General features: G+C 40.0%; 1 pseudogene; it reads right to left on the minus strand.

Annotated features, from left to right (window-relative positions):
- Positions 1-6,594: 6,594 nt before the first annotated feature.
- Positions 6,595-8,113, minus strand: LOC145769221 (zinc finger BED domain-containing protein 5-like; annotated as a pseudogene).
- Positions 8,114-17,529: the final 9,416 nt, after the last annotated feature.

The raw sequence follows: 17,529 nt of genomic DNA on the forward strand, positions 1-17,529 counted from the left end.
TTTCCTTTGCCAAACTTTTTAAAATGCTGCGACTCACCAGAATCGCCCATTAGCATAATGCTAAAATCAGTCGACTTGCGCGTTTCCTCCCGTACTACAAAATCAAACAAACTCTGAAAGGTAGGTTCCTCAGTGCTACCATACTGATCACCTAAAAAGTCAAGATAACGCTGCTTAGCGTCAAACGGGAGTCGCTTAGCCAAATCCAAAACAAAACGTCCTTCTAATTTATCACGCTGACCATAAGCTTTCGCGTAAAGCAAACACTGCGACAATTCATCTTTAAACTCTTTCAAATCACTGGAAGAGATAGAAGTCAATTTGCTACCATAGCGATACTTTCTAATTTCTGGTTCTGCGAAAAGACCTCCACGAACCCCAAAACGTTGGGACAAGCGAGCTAACGACATTTCTATCCTGTCTTCCTCTGACAAGCCAGGAGTGTCAGAAACCAAATTAGCAATCGTTTGTGCAGCTGTTCTAACACAAGCTGCTTGCAACAAAGTCAAACGAGTTCCCTTAAAGGGCGAAGCTGCCATCAAGGCCATAACACGATTTTTAAAGAAGACAAATGGCATATTATTACCATCGTAACCAATCAAGGCCGCCTTATCGAAGAACGTCCTACTATTTTGGTATTCAAAAAAGCAATCCTGCTGTTGAGAACTCGATTTAGCGGGAGAAGACAAGCTATATCCCTTAATGGGCTGAGTGGGCTCAGTCACATGCACAGCCCGATCACGATCCTCACATACGTTAAAATCAGGAGACACGATACGCCTCTCACAATCACCCAAATTACGTGTAGCTGGGCGATCAAAAACTAGCGGCGCTGAAAACTGTGAAGGGGGCAAAGCATTACTGCTAATGGCGGCCCCGTGACCTGTACGCTCTGGGGGAGGAGTTCGGTTGTAATTTGCAGACCTTGGCTCTACAGCCTTCGGAAGATCCTTAGCCGCGGCCCCGAGACCTCCTGAAACAGCTGGAAAACATGTGGATTGTACAGGTCCACTTACGGATTGAACAGGCGTGTGGAAAAGGTTAGGTAAATTAAACTGTGATTGATGTTCACTTCTGGAATGCCTAGAAGAGCCCTTCCTAGAGCTACGCCGGGAGCCCAACTCAGAACGATATTCAGCTAAAACTACCTCTTTACGTTGTTCGGCCCTCAACTGAGCGTCTTTGAGTGCGAACTCAGCAGCTCTAGCTTCGGCTCTCGCGGCGGCCTCAGCAGCTCTCGCTTCGGCCTCAGCAGCTCTCGCGTCGGCCTCAGCTCTCGCGGCAACCTCAGCTCGTATGGCCTCAGCTCGTATGGCCTCAGCTCTTGCGGCAGCCTCTGCTCGTGCGGCAGCCTCAGCTCGTATGGCTTCAGCTCTTGCGATGGCCTCAGCAGCTCTTGCTTCGGCCTCAGCTTGGATCTGGAGCTCCTCTCGTCTTAACTGTAGGTTAATTTGTGCAACTATCCGTGACGAGCTCTCAGACATCCTAGTGCTTACATTTGAGGCGCTATCCTCAGGATGTATGTCAGCATCCAACCTATCTGACAACTCACTTTCTTTTTGTTCGAAGTTATTTTTTAACGAGTTAAATTCGGGATCTACCCTATCACGAAGTTCTGCCAAGATTGCAGAGTTAACAATTTTACTCAAAAGAGCATGGAAATGCCGTAATTCCTCTTCTAAAGTAGATAACTTAGATCTAAAAATTAACAGTTCCTGCTTATCACTCAAAGAACCTAGGGCTACAGAAAGTTTCCCAATTTGAGTCAAATTATCCCGTCTAAGATGCCGGGCCTCTCGAACTGACTTAGCCTCATCGTTAATGGGTCCCTCCCCAGAATGGCCTGCCCGACCGCAAAGAACATCATCAGGCTTAAACTCAGTCGAGTCGACGGCGGTCGAGTCCCTGTCGCCACCGAGTGTAGACATATTAAATGTTAGGGCTAAATTTAACAATTAAAAAATTAAGTTACACAAACACACAAATTTACAGTAGTTATAAAAAACTTAACTGCAAAGACCGTAAAAATACAAAAAAGAATTTAAATGCACGATACCGTAGCTGTACGAGTATGTGAAGTCCAAACGTCGACAAAACTTGCTTGGATTCTTCCACTTGAATCTTCAAGCACAGATGGATTGCCTTTAATCTTCTTTCTTGCCAATAAATGTCAAAGTTATTTTTCTTCTGTACCAAACTAAGAAGAAATGTCTTTACTTTTTAGCTTAAAGTTCTTCAGTTGCCAACCGAGAAGAAATGTCTTTAATTTTCTTTGCTTCTTTAGACTACCAACCAATAAGATCTTCTTTTATTATTTCTTTGCTTCTAAGTGCTTCTGTGCCAAACACTAGACAGAGAATCGTCTTTTATTTTTTATGGTCACAGCGGTAAACCATAATCTCTTCTTGGGAAAATTTTAACATAAAGTTCCCTAATCCGTTCGTCTGTATATAATGACCGAAGAAACACACACTTGAACTTCTTTTCAAACAGTGTATTCCTGTAAAATTAGCCCGAGGCTACCGAAAACGAGGGGGTGCAACGCCTACACCACTTAAACTGTCACTACACAACAGATTACTTGGATAAAAGACGGAACCTTTGTCCAGCTAGCAAGCACTAAGCCAACAGTTAAAAGTGCGGCCAACTTTCAAACAATCATTTTACGAATGACCAGAATAGATATCAATATCTCAAATTCACGTAGAAAGTAACTGTGACGCAATAAATGAAAGACAATTATGAAGTCATTCCAACAGGTGTTTAAGCTGATGTAATATTTCCTGTTTAAACAGGCCCAAACAGGTCCAAACAGGTCTTATGAACGATGGTGCAATTTTGGCACATGCTTTAGGAATTTCCATGACGTAATATTCAGTAGACTTGAACGGTTTTTATATGACGTTTGATTTGGTGAAAATTGTCGGGAACAAATGGCAACCTATGAACTGACAATGGCAACGTGTGAACTAACAATGGTGAGTTCTTTTTTTATCAGATTATCAATCTCCAGAAAAAATGATGGAAGAAGCATTAAAGCAAGCGCAGAGAAAGGTCGGGTTAATTTTTAATTATCAATTTTAAGCCCCTGTAGCAAACAGTGTCACATGAGTTGATTGGTCTCAGTAGATTTTGCTACCATGTGTTTATTGCCTATACGAATATCACACAGTACGATTTGGTGATTTCGTTTTTTTGCCCGAAGAAGGCAATTAAGCTGCTACAATTCTTTACGGAATCAACCGTTTTCTGTTTGTGTATAATCTTGGACAAAAAAGCTGTGAAGCCCAAGTGTTGCCATTCTATTAAATCTTCCGTTTGCTAAATTTTGTTTTATTTAGAAAACCAGGCAACATCACAAAATGATACAAAAAAAATTAAATTGCGGACATTTTTGATTGTTTACAATTACATCAACTCTTGTCAAGCGTTTGCATAATTAATTTACGATTGCACTACTATGACAAAATCTGCACAATGAACCACACAGCAAAGCGTCAAAAAGCACAGCACATGACAAAGCTTTATCCGGGATACGTCTGCTGATTGAGTCTTGAGTTACAAACAGATTGAGTCTTAAATCAGCAAAACTTCGTTAATTTTAGTTCCGAACTCGGAAAAGCAGTTGCAAACAATTTCAAGATTCCAAATTGTGCTGTAAAGACAAGATTAACAGTTAATATGTGATCTTTATTAGCACTTCTAAATTAGCTTGATGTAAGTGCTTCTTTACTTCCGTAAGGGCGCTCACAGCCCACCAATGCAACAAAGTCCTAATAGATTGGCTAAACCAGTGGTTCTCAAACTTTTTTTTGTTGCGACGCCTCTGGAAAAGTTTTCTGGACTTGCGACGCACCAGCAAATAAAAGCAAATGAAGAAACGTACGTTGTGACGTGTGGGCTTGTTTTTTTTCACAAAGTTCATTGAATCTGGGGAGAATTTTTGAAATTGCCACTCGGCATTTCTCTTTCACTGTTTATTCGTGATCGATTTTTGGTTTTGTCACCACCAAGGCAGAAAATAAAGCCCTTGAGTTTGCGATAATTGGCAGCAAAAAGTACCAAGGCCGAACCGGACGTCACCGTACCAACTTATTACAACTGCTGAGATCTCACATCAGAAAAGCTGGCCTGGGATCCCTGCTCAGCATACCACATCTCCATCGATTGCAAAACATCGCAAAGGACAAAACAGAATGGAGATCCTATCAACCTTGTTGAAAGACTGATCGAAGCCAGCGGATGCCAAAACGACGTTTCGAATGGGATAACAATTCGCAGTGCCTTCTTTCACCAAACATGGATAATCGTCATATATTGAATCCAAAATTTTGCCGGATTTCCTACTACGAAAGGATCACGAATCAATTCGTAGTTTGAATAATTTTCCGGGAAGTATTTTGCAAATTTCGACTCGAGCTTGGACAAATGTAAACAAATATGCTTCGCAAATTTGAAGGGAAAAAAACGCACTTGTAACCTCAACTCTTCGGTAGCCACTTTAACAAGGAAAAATTCGGCCACTGCAATTGACTAGAATGCACCGCCAAGCAATCGTAAGCTACGTTTTCTATGACGTAAAAAATGGCGAAAAGAAGATGATACAAAGCAAATCAAGTGATGGATTTTTTGTCAGCTGGTTGGCTTAGAGATTAGGGTTAGGGATAGAAAGTAGTTATTTCATTGACGCGGGTTCGATTCCCACTACTGTTATTGCTCTTTTTCTTCTGTAATTACCAAATAAAGTTCAAAACAAGCATTAACTCTCTGGCTGAGTGCTAGAAGGGTCACAATTGGACGGTAGCCTCTTTTAACATATTCTGATTGGTTGGCGGTTGCATTGTAGTCATTCGCAGTGGCATAATTTCTACTTGTTAAAGTGGCTACCCAACTCTTCACTGTTTTCAAACTGAAATAACACCAAGAAAAATGCTTCAGAGTTTCCAATTTTTTTTTGAAGGGTAGACATCCAATACTACGTTAGGGTATCAGCAGTGGCAAATTTTTTAGTTAATTGCGGTGTAATCGGCTAAGTGCATGAGACACATACGTCCCAGCGGTGCTTAAAGGGTTAACCTCATTTTTATAACCTTAAACTGAGTTCAGCCATGAAACGGAAATATTTTGCGACGCCCTTGGAAAAGTGAAACGACGCACCAGGGCGTCGCGACGCACAGTTTGAGAACTACTGGGCTAAACGAATACTGCTTGAACATATAGCGTCATAAGAAACAACAACAAACTCTGGCATAGGCAACAAAATGCCTTGTAAATTTAATGTTCAACTAAAATACTGGTGTTGGTCCAATGCTTCCCAACCTTTTTCTGTTCGCGACCCACTTTTAATGCAATTTTTGTTGTGCGACCCACAATGAGAAATGACATCATTATGGTGGCATTTTTGTTCTTTACTACTGGCGTTACTGAAATAGTTAATGCCACACAACAATCTAATTGCTACATACTTGTTACATTGTTGCATAATTGTTACATAATGATGATGCAATAATTTCACAATCTAGTAGAAAACAGGGTGCACAATTTATGAAAATGGAATGTCAACAAATGAAGTGAAGGTAAGAGTAGCGATGGCGAAGGCGCAGTAATGTTCAAGGCCAAACTGCGGCTTGTAAGATCCATAGTAATGTCGGTATTTTTTAGAAAATTTTAACATTCAGTAACGTTTAGAAATGCTTCGCGACCCACCTGAAATAGCTTCCATCCACCGTTGGGAAGCACTGTGTTAGTCTGTACTAGTGCTGGTCGCTTTAAACACAATATGTTTACCTGGAGATTGTGTGACTCACCAGCCTGTGCTTGTGGTGAATGTCAAACAGCACAGCATATCATAAATCACTGTCCAGAGTTTTGACCTGCAGAACATGTGGATCTTATAGAGCAGTGGTTCTCAACCTTTTTGTCTTGGCGGACTCTTTTGGTGCTCTCAAAGCGGTCGCGGACCCCTCAAAAGTTTTTTATTTAAAATTTTAGTTTATAGCACGGCAACCTAATGTTCCACACAGATTTAACCAAGTCAAAAATAACACAAAACTAGTGGACATTTTCATTTATTTTGTCAAATCGAATACACTTAATGGGATTTCTGCTGTTGCGTAACAGAAGCAAGTCTTGAAATACGTGGTCGTGTTTTTGATAACGCTAGACGCATATCGTCTTCGACGTTTAGTTGGTTACGAGCCTTGGATTTGATATGAACGAGAGCAGAAAATCCACTTTCACAAAGGTAAGTAGAGGCGAATGGAACAATAACACGTAATGCTTCCATCGATACTTTTGGGTACGACGGCACAAGGGCGCACCAAAACTGAGAAAGTGATTTTTCCAGGAACATTTCATGACTGGCTCGTCGTCGTCGTCGTCGTCGTCGTCTGAGCTTCTGGGGCCGAGGGTCTATCCTTTTACCACCCCAGATTCACGATGTTCCCGGACTACACTGGAAGGCTGCTAGAGAGCAGCCAGTCTTTAGTTTCATCATCCATGACGCGCAGACCTTCCACTCCGTTAGGTGGCTTGAAGATGGTACAGTCATTGATGATGTGGTCTGCGGTCTGTTCCTCGGCACCACATCCACATTCACAAGGAGAAATGACTGGCTGAATCATTCCTTAAATCCAGTAGTTCATCTTGAATTTCCTCCGGAACAGTTGCCATGTTTATCACAGGAGAAAATGGATTCCGTTGAAATGCTCCAACCCCTTCTGTCAGATCAGGAAAATACTTCTGAAATTCTTTTTCAAGCGATTGTAAATGCTCACTAATTTCCGGTTTTATTTGTGCACTGAGACTTGCAGATTCAAATTCAGAGAGCTTTTCAAACATTGCGAAGTTGCCCTGATTAACTTTGCGATTCCAATTTTGTATCTTTTCTACAAATCCACACAAAATGTCTTTGAATTGCAAAATGTTTGTATCAGGCCCTTGTAGTCTCAAGTTAAACTTATTCAACTGTTCCGTAATGTCAGCCAAATAAGCCAGACCCTGCAACCATGTTTCGTCACTGAAGAGGTTGATGAAGGTATCTTTCTTTTCCATTTCCAAAAACAGCTTGATTTCGACTCTAAGCTCGAAGAAGCGAGCAACAACATTTCCTTTCGAAAGCCATTGTACTGCAGTATAAAATAAAAGAGTCTCATGCTCACTGTTCATTTCTTTGCAAAGCTGTTTAAATAGACGAGAGGTGGTGGCGCCCTTCTTGACAAAATTGACTATTTTCACTACAGAATCAAGTACATTCTTCAAAGAAATTGGAAGAGTTTTGCAGGCAAGCGTATATCGATGTATCATGCAATGTACTCCTATGACTCGAGGAGATTTTTCTTTAACTTTCATTTGGAACCCAGATTTGCATCCCAGCATTGCCGGTGTTCCATCCGTACATACGCCACAAAGCTTTTCCCACTGCAAGCCTTCGGTTTCGAAAAACTTTGAGACGCTGTCCATCACATCTTGGGCCGTAGTTGTAGTTTCCAAAGCATTACAATACAAAAATTCTTCTTTGAGGTCTTTCATAATGTACGTATCGAACAAAAACCAAAAGTTGCGAGCATGATGCGACATCTGTTGATTCGTCGAGTTGTATAGAAAACATGGGAGAAGATTTGATTTCCGCCATAACTTGCTGTTTGACGTCTGTCGACGTATGCGAAATGCGTCTTTTAATTGTGTCGTTAGATAAAGACACTTGTTCAATTTTCTTTGCGTTTGTTTCGCCCAAAATCAACTTTACCACCTTCAAAGCACAAGGCTTCACAATCGTTTCTCCCAGCGTATGAGGCTTTTTTTGCTTGGCAATTTGTAATGCCACTTCAAAAGAAGCCTCTATGCTTGCAGTGCTTTGCTGTTGAAAATAACCACTAGCATCCAGTTTTTGCCGTTTCAAAGACAATTTATGTCTTTGGAAAAATGACAAATCTTTTTCGGTATGCTCTAGGTGTGTCTGCTGCAAGTGACGCTTTAGCTTTGATGGCTTCATTGCTTCGTTGCTGAGGACAGCATAACATAAAACGCATTGCGGTTTTTCCTTGCCACCCTCTGACACTGAGGTAAACCCCATTTCAAGATAACTTTCCGAGTACTTTCTTGATTTAGCCATACTGGTTTAGTTTTAGTAAGCAACACAATTTCCTTTGTTACACGTTGGCTGTAGAACAACTAGCTACTTCGCTTCAAATGAGAACGTGACCACATGCCCTTGAAATCACTGCAGCTGCGTTCTCGTATTTATCATTGTGGTGTCATAACTCGTATTTATCACAATAGGTCTACAGGAGATAAATTAAAATAGTTTTTGTAGGCTATTGTCACAACTTAACAGGCAATTAAGCAAATGTTCGATCCTATTACCAAAAAAAACACGATAATAAACTGCAAATAATTTCCTAAAATCCTAATTTAATCGCGGACCCCCTAGAAATGCTTCGCGGACCCCCGGTTGAGAACCACTGTTATAGAGTCTATAATATAGAACCTGATATAAAGACATTGCTCTTGTTGCAACGATTGGGAAATGTTGCCTGAGTTGCTGCCTCATAAGCAAGAAAAAGAACTAAAATACATCAGTGTCGTTCCAGCTTGTATCCGAGCGTGAGCTTTGTTGTCCTTTCAGGGCGATGTACAACGCAAGTTTTCAAGTACAGTAGGCCTACAGCTCAGCAAGGCAAAGACAATGTCGGCGACCTCCCACCTTAACAACCGGGAGGCACAGCGTGAGATAAACATCAATCTTGATGGGGAACGCCTTCCTTGAGTTACAAACAAATTGAGTCTTGAATCAGCAGAACTTTGTTAATTTTAGTTCCGAACTCGGAAAAACAGTTGCAAACAATTTCAAGATTCCAAATTGTGCTGTAAAGACAAGATTAACAGTTAATATGTGATCTTTATTAGCACTTCTAAATTAGCTTGATGTAAGTGCTCCTTTACTCTCGTAAGGGCGCTCAGAGCGCACCAATCAAATGTCATGTAGATACCCAAGAGGAAGAAAATATCAATGCGGGCTACAGAACTCACATTGTACGAGCGAATACACTTATTCTCGATATTTTAACACAAGTTTTGTGTATTATTTTGGTGTTTTAATGTCGTACACGCTGCCACGCACTTGTTTGTTTCCCAGACTTTGTCTATATGGACAGTTTGTCTATGACACTCTTTTCTATGGGCCACATTTTACTTTCATTTTATCCCTGTTGTATGTTTGCAAACAAATAAAATGACACTGAAGTTGAGCAATATTGACAGCAGGGTTTTCAACCAAGGAAAGAAAATAGCACTAGATGAATTGTTACCAATGCATATCATTTGAATCGGAACTTCAACCACTCCGTTAAACGTTAACTCAGAGAATATAGGCTGTCCAACAAAATGTCTGAAGAAAAACACAGACACGTATCTGAATGCATTAACCGTATCTGTTACTGGCGTAGACCCTATGGTCTCGCCCTCTGCTAAGTCAGCAATTTCACATAGAAGCAGTGACGCTAGGAACCTGAGATTTCTTGACTTTTACTTTTTTTTCTTGCCCCAACTTTTAATCCCGATTATGTTGGTATCGGATGATTGTGAAGTTCACAATAAACCTTTTGTCACAGCCAGTTATGAAATGCAAGAAATTTGCTGATATTCAAAATCTTGATTGACAGTTTACTATCAGCGTGCGGTTTCATTTTGTGTTTGTTATTCATTACGCGACGGCGCTAAAATTCCATTCTATACCCAGGCAGCAAAATATGTCATTTTTACATTGATTCAACGTCGATTTTGCTGTCTGGGTGGGTAGTTGGTCTTTGATGCGATATGAGTCATTCTTTGCTGGCAGACAATACTGTAATTAGGAAGGTAATTTGTTATTTGAGCAAATTGCTTTGTACTGCAAAAAGTGGATGGAATACTGTTTGCACAGAAACGGAAAAACAAAATTGATGAAATTCTGTGTTCAAAGCAAAAAGACTTTCAAAATAAAATGTGAACTGAGAAATTTGACCAAGAAATGGCGAAAATAGGTCAAGAACCGAGTCTTTATCACCTTTTCTACCTAAAATACACAATCACGAATATATTTTGCGAAATAAATTAATTGAAGTGATAGATAAGGCTTTTGACCAACGGCATACTTTTTCCCGTTGTTATTTGATATAAGCCGACGGAGTAATTAGCAATAAGAGAGACGTAGAGCTGATGGTCTCGGCCAGTAACTCTTGACGCCAAAAGGAAGCAGTGACAGATACGGTTAAAACGCAATAAAAAATGTTCAAGCAATAAAAACGTTCAAAAGCTGTTGAAACAACATTTAAGCATAAATGATCAACCTATTCCTACTCTGGCACATTGGAGTGTCTAGTAACGAAGCTTTAAGGAGGATACCTCACAGCCCACCAATGCAACAACGTCTTCATGGACTGGCTAAACGAAAACTGCTTGGAATTATAGCGTCGTAAGAAACGACAACAAACTCTGTCCGTCCGTATTGGTGTTGGTCGCTTCAAACACAATATGTTTACCTGGGGATTGTGTGAGTGTGACTCACCAGTCTGTGTTTGTGGTGAATGTCAAACAGCACAGCACATCATAAATCACTGTCCAGTTTTTGACCTGCAGAACATGTGGATCTCATAGACACTGATATGAAGACATTGCTCTGGTTGCAACAATTGAGAGATGTTGCCTGAATTGCTGCCTCATAAGCAAGAAAAAGAACTAAACTACATCAGCGTCGTTCCAGCTTGTATCCGAGCGTGAGGTTTGTTTTCCTTTCATGGCGATGCACAATGCAAGTTTTCAAGTACAGTAGGCCTACAGCTCAGCAAGGCAAAGACAATGTCGGCGGCCTCCCACCTTAACAACCGAGAGGCACAGCGTGAGATAAACATCAACCTTGATGGGGAACGCCTGCCCCACTGCGTGATGAACCTACCTACCTCGGCATAATCCTGGACACTAGACAGGTCACTCACGTACCGTCGTCACTTGGAGTAACTGCGCAAAAAATATCTACACGCGTCGCACTTTTGAGGCGATTGAAGGGTTCCGGCTGGGGAGCTGTTGCCAAAACTCTTTGTACAGCTACCCTAGCCCTTGTTCATTCCACCGCTGAGTACTGCGCACCAGTATGGTGTCGTAGCTCTCACACCCACCACATTGATACCGCCATTAACGACGCACTACGTACTGTGACTGGATGCCTGGGTCCCACTCCGACGGACTACCTAACCATCCTAGCAAGCATCCAACCCGCTGAGCTACGCCGTAAGGGAGCCACGATTTCTCTCTCGCGCCACGCTCTGGACCCCGACCATCCTCTCCATGCAGCATTCAAGCGACCACCACCTATCAAGCAGCGGCTGACATCAAGACGCCCGTTTGTGCCTGCCTCACAACAACTACTTCAGAATGCAAAAGAACTTGGTTTAAGTGCGGAACACTGGACCAACCACATGTGGAACACGGAGTGGGAAAACCACATCTCCACGCTCCGTGATTTCATATCCGACGCCGATCCCGCCCACCGAAGATGTTCCTCGCAAGGCTTGCGTGAGTCAGGCTTAACCGCCTGCGAACTGGCGTCGGCCACTTTTGTTCGAACATGCACAAGTGGGGCCTGGCTCCTTCATCAGAATACGTGTGTGTTACCACTGAACAGACCGCAAACCATGTCATCCACCACTGCCTAACCCATCGGCCTCCAAACAGTGCGCATGGTCTGAGGGTCCTGGACGACGAGACTGCTGAGTGGCTGATGATTTCCTGCCCTCCAACCTAGCCTGGAAAGATCTGCTCATACGCCGATGATTTGTGCATGTTGGAGCGGAATCATTCGACGCCTAGGCAAGCGGTTGAGTCTCACCCAGGCGTTTTTTGAGTGGTTATGACTACGCGACAGCTACAACCACATACGTGGTCAACTACATGTCTACTGTGGACCAGCAAGGTTGAAACGATTATTCACTTAATGGATGGAATAATTCCCCGGCACCAACACTTCGACAAATTGGAAAACTTCACTCTGTCAATCTAGGTAACCGCCCAGCGTCAAGAGCCTCTACAAGTATGCAAAACTACCAGGAATAACCTATCAAGGCTTTGTCAGTCCGAGGATAAAGATTTAAAACCAATCAACCAAACCATCCCAGGACTGCCAGATGCTTGGTCTGACAAGGCCCGCTTTATGTTCTCCCCGATCATGACGTACTGTGCTCTTCGTTCAAAAAGGAAAACAATCTCTAATGTCAAAATAAGTCTTCAACCGCTACTATTTTTTTTTTATGAAAATATGTGAAAATTACATAACATTATGCTACACAAAGCTATAACAATTCCTAAAGTAGTTTAGTCGTTTGTAGACCCAGTGGAAAGTGCATTCATACCTGAAGTGTACCCTATTTACAATTTCATGCTGTAAAAAAAGAGTTTTCCATTTTTTTGGTATTTTTTATGTCTCCAACAAATAAAAGATTGCTGAGTATCAAGACGCAGAGTCGCTATCTCAGAATTAGCGATGGAAGCGAGGCAGAGTTAGCAATTCGCACGCCTTTAGGTCAACCTTCAAAACAATATGTTTTTCACTTTCTTTCTCCTGCCTTCACCCGCACTGCAGTACATAACTTTTCACATTTTATTTGTATGTTAATTGCTCTGAGGACGCGCATTGTCATGGTGCACGAAATGTCAATGAACCTATAAGCCAACATGTTTGTTTTTGCTTTTATTTTTGGATTCATCAGATGAACGTTGCAACTAGTTCTAGAAACGATAATTATCTTGATGAAGAACCAAACCATTGAGTTTAATTTACCGGCATAAACATTTTTAGAACACAGCTGCTACGAAATGAAAACAAAGTTTTTAAACAAGTAGATAAATGAAAACAGTTCTTACTCTGTAGTGATGCCGTGTGCCTACAGATTTCTAGTAAACACAACTTCCATTATATTCACGAACTTACATAATATGTTGTTAGATCAATGCACGTAAATACGCTACAAAAAGCTATTGAACAAATTTAACCATTACCAAGACCTCGTTTAGTGAACAAAATTGGAGTTTGGAAACAAAAAAGTACTGAATTATGCGTTTGCTTATTTAGGTGTTTGTGTCGACATAGACGAGTTCTAAGTAAAAAAAATTAAATTACGATTCCATTACTAGAAGTATACCATCATTCTATGGAACCTTCCACGCTGGATGAATAAAAAGATCAAACAAATGTCAGGGGTTTGTGGACGGTGTGCAGTAATATTCGACAAATCGAAGGTGGGTATTTAATCAAACTAATAAAATTACTGCAATGAAAAACGTTTATAAACTATAGTAGTAATGTCGTATGAACAATAGGATAAAAATGATAATTTATTTCATACCAGTTTGGTGCAAAATAGCGTCAATAAAAAGTCTCCATTATTGGTGATTTTCAGCCAACTGTCGCAGTTCTTCCAGGCTGTGCTTTGTAAGAGATCGAACCCTTCTCATGAATATTTCTGCTGATCTCCCTTGATTTCGCTTGTCTTTGACCAGTTGATAGTAGGAGAGTTTCATTATAAACTGAGTTTATTGGATGTTGTGTTCTATTTCCCAACCACAGAAGTTGACGTTTGCTGACTATGTTGACGTGTATTGTTTTTGATATGATGGTCAGAAATAAAAAAACAACTGAACTGAACTGAACTGAGATTCTCCTACATCGTCATATAGGCTAACAAGTCGTGTGAATATGTTCAGTCAATGAAATTATGAAATTTCTTATATGATTGTTATACCATAGGGTAGTTTTGTTTGAACTTATAGTGTGCTAGTAGTATAAGATGTAAGATACAAGTTGTAAATGTAGTGACGCTAAGTAGTGACGCCACAAGCACATTTGATTTTATACCACATTTGATTTTATATAGTTTTGAATATGAATGGACTTGTAAATGTAGTAACCCTAAGTAGTGACGCACATTTGATTTTATATCACATTTGATTTTACGTGAGAAAGGTAAGTCGCAAAGTTCAAAGTCCGAATTATATGCAACAAGCAGTGATATAATTGTGTAACCAGATTCGCTTCATAATTCGCACGATAGGATACTGATAAAAAGGCATCTTATTATGAAATAAACGGGGAATTGAAAAAATGCTCATAACATATATAAACAGAGATAGAGACAGGTAGAACAAAGCTTGTGTTCTATAAAGAGCGAGCAGATTAATTTTTTTTTACTCTGATGTTTATATTTAAACACGAAAGCAATACTTGCTCATGACGTCACATTGGTATCCTCAATAGCTTTAACTGCAGACTAGTCAGAGTTCTCACCAAAGTTTATGAGGTTTATGCTTGAGGAGCCAGTCGAGTTATGAAAAGTATTGTTTGAACTAGCAGGAAATTTTGTCTACTATATCGGTGATCAACTGAATATTTTTCAGGTTAAGTATTGTTTGAACTAGCAGAAAAATTTTGTCTACTATTTCGGTTATGAACTGAATATTTTTTCAGGTTGATAAGAAAAACATAGAAAGAAACATAGAAAATGTATAATTGTGAAATATGTCATGTCCAATTCAAGTCAAGAAATGGAAAAAATCAGCATATGCGAAAACACAGAAACGTTCGTTTTACTTGTAGGTTTTGTGAAAGGACGTTTTCGCAAAGAGTGTCAAGAAATCGGCATGAGCATGTCTCTCTCTCTTTAGGTATCATAGCTGATGCAGCCCTCGATGTACAATGATGTTCCAGTTTGATCGATCTCGTGCTTCTTGCCAAATTTTAGTAGGGTTTTTGATAAGTGGTTGAAAATTGTGCAAAAATGTGAATCTTTGTGCTCCTCTTGACCATTTACCTAGAATTTTTCCACTTAAAGATAAATCTTCAAGTTCGCCTTTCCTTGTAATGTGACCTAAGAACTTCAGCTGTCGCATTTCTAAAGATCTCAGTATCTGCTGCTCCTGGCCCATCTGTTGGAGAACTGCTCTGTTGGTTCGAAAAGCTGTCCATGGAATTTTAAGAATTCTTCGGTAAAACCACATTTCTGCAGCTTCAATTTTATTTCGGGTTTTTGCCGTTAGTGTCCAGGTTTCACATCCGTACATCAAAATTGACCAAACAAAGCATTTTAACAAACGAATTTTTAAGGTTTTGGAGAGCTTTCGATCTTTAAAGATTTTTGCCATGGTGTTGAAACTTGACTTTGATAATGCAATGCGTCGTCTAATTTCTTCTTCACATCGGGTGCTTGGATTCAGTATTGAGCCCAAATAATTAAATTTTTGAACCTGTTCAATTTTGTTATCATTGCAGTACACGCAAATTGTTGGTTCAGGAAGACGTTTCGAGACTGCCAGAGTTTTGGTTTTGTTAATGTTGATTTTTAGTCCATATTTTTCACTGGATGTTTGAACTGCATCAAGTAAAACTTGCAAACCACATTGTGACGTTGCAAGCAAGACTGTGTCATCTGCATATCGAATGTTATTTATAAGTTTTCCGTTTATATTAATTCCTTCATCAATTTCTTCCAGTTCTCTAAGGATGAGTTCACTATACAAATTGAAGAGATCTGGGCTCATGACACAGCCTTGTCGAACACCTCTTGATATTTCCATCCATTCAGTGATTCCATCGGGAAGCATAACAGCGGCTTGCTGCTTGTAGTATAGATTGTGTACCATACGGAAATCTTTATCATCAATCCCAATTCGTTTTAGTGATGAAAGAAGCTGGAAATGGCGTACTTTATCGAAAGCTTTTTGATAATCTATGAAACACAGAAATACATCTTGTTGGTGTTGAATTGAACGTTCACACAGCATGCGAACTACAAAAATTGCATTTCTGGTTCCTCTGTCAGGCATGAATCCGTATTGGCAAGCAGATATTTCCGGTAAAATCTTTCTTCGTATTCTTTGGAGGACAATTTTTAAGAGCAGTTTTAATGTATGTGACATTAGACTTATCGTTCTGTGGTTTCCACACTCAAGTGCATTTGGTTTTTTCGGGAGAGCAATAAAAAGAGATTTCAGCATATCCTCAGCATGTACAACATGTACAACATTCCTAAAACCATTTTTGAACGTTTGGAGGATGTCAATATTTTTGTTCCTGAAACTCAACGTTATTTTCCTTATAGGGCTATATACGATTTCGAGTGCCTTTTTTCAAAAGATCAATTACCAAACAATTCTGACACGATTCATTGGGAAGCGGAACATAAAGCTTGTTCTGTAAGTATGTGCAGTAATGTGTGTGGGTTTGAAAATCCTGTGTGTTTTGTGGATGAAGGTGATGTGAACGATCTTGTGAGAAAAAAGTTAGACTATTTAGGTGAAATTTCAGCTGCTGCATATCAGATTCTTGTCGATAAATTTAGTTATGTGTTTCAAGAACTTGAAAATCGATGCTGATCAGATGAAAAAGACCCAAAGAACAAACCTTTCAAAGAATTAACATCACGTTTTCACTCGTACTTCAGTTCAGTTCAGTTCAGTTGTTTTTTTATTTCTGACCATCATATCAAAACAATACACATCAACATAGCAAAGGTCAAGAAAAAGGTAGAAGCGACAAAACGCGAACGTTAAAACGTGCTTGTGATCGAAGTAAGTTATTGAGTTGAAAAAAATTTGGCACGGTTGCAACACCTTCAGAAAAATTTAAGATATAAAGGGAAAAAAAAATAAAAAATGTTACAAAACAAATAAACATATATAGGCTACAACTTTATTAGCCTACATAACTTTAGCTGATATATTGAAGATTTGTATGGACAGTTGCTATGAAGATCGGCCATGGTGCGTTATCAAGAGTGCTGATGGTCGTAAGGGGAACACGTCTTGATGCGTTTAGCTCATAGCAAAGAGCAAGGCAGGCAAAGAAAACCCCACAAAGAAATCCTACCACGGGCAAAGCCATTTCAAGCGCAACGCACCAGGCCTTGCACGACTCACAAAATAGATAGGCTATAACTTGACGACATGAAACAATGACAAAAAAACAAATAAAACAAACTAGCAAAAAACAACATCATCATCTTGCCGAAATTCAATTATACCCAGGGAAGTTATGTCTTAAAGATATCAAGCGTGCTTTGATAAAAGTTGCGTTGATAAAGCGATAATTTTAGACCCCTGTCAGCTAAACTCGCCACTTCCACACCGATCCAACGTTGGCTAACGTTGAATTAATGCAAAAATGATAGTCATCGCCAGCTGGGATGTAGTAGTGGTATGTCCCAGTAATATGCTAAATTTGGGTTACCATATGTTTTACACGTTAAACCATATTAAAGTGACAAAAAATATCCAATTTGGCATATTACGTTAAAAAAAATAGATAAACAATCAGACAATAGCATGACGATCCAGTCCAAGATATTGAAATAAAACAACTGGTTGGAGCACATGGCCACCGCTTCACCGAAAGATGGAGATTGGTCAAAAAGGATGGAAAAACTTCTGCAGACTCTGTAGAACTTTTGTGGACAAAAAAACACAAGAACCAGAAGGCCAGTAGGAGTACTTACAATCTTACTATTT

This window comes from Aplidium turbinatum, chromosome 4 (assembly GCF_918807975.1).
Source record: "Aplidium turbinatum chromosome 4, kaAplTurb1.1, whole genome shotgun sequence".
NCBI lineage: Eukaryota > Metazoa > Chordata > Ascidiacea > Aplousobranchia > Polyclinidae > Aplidium > Aplidium turbinatum.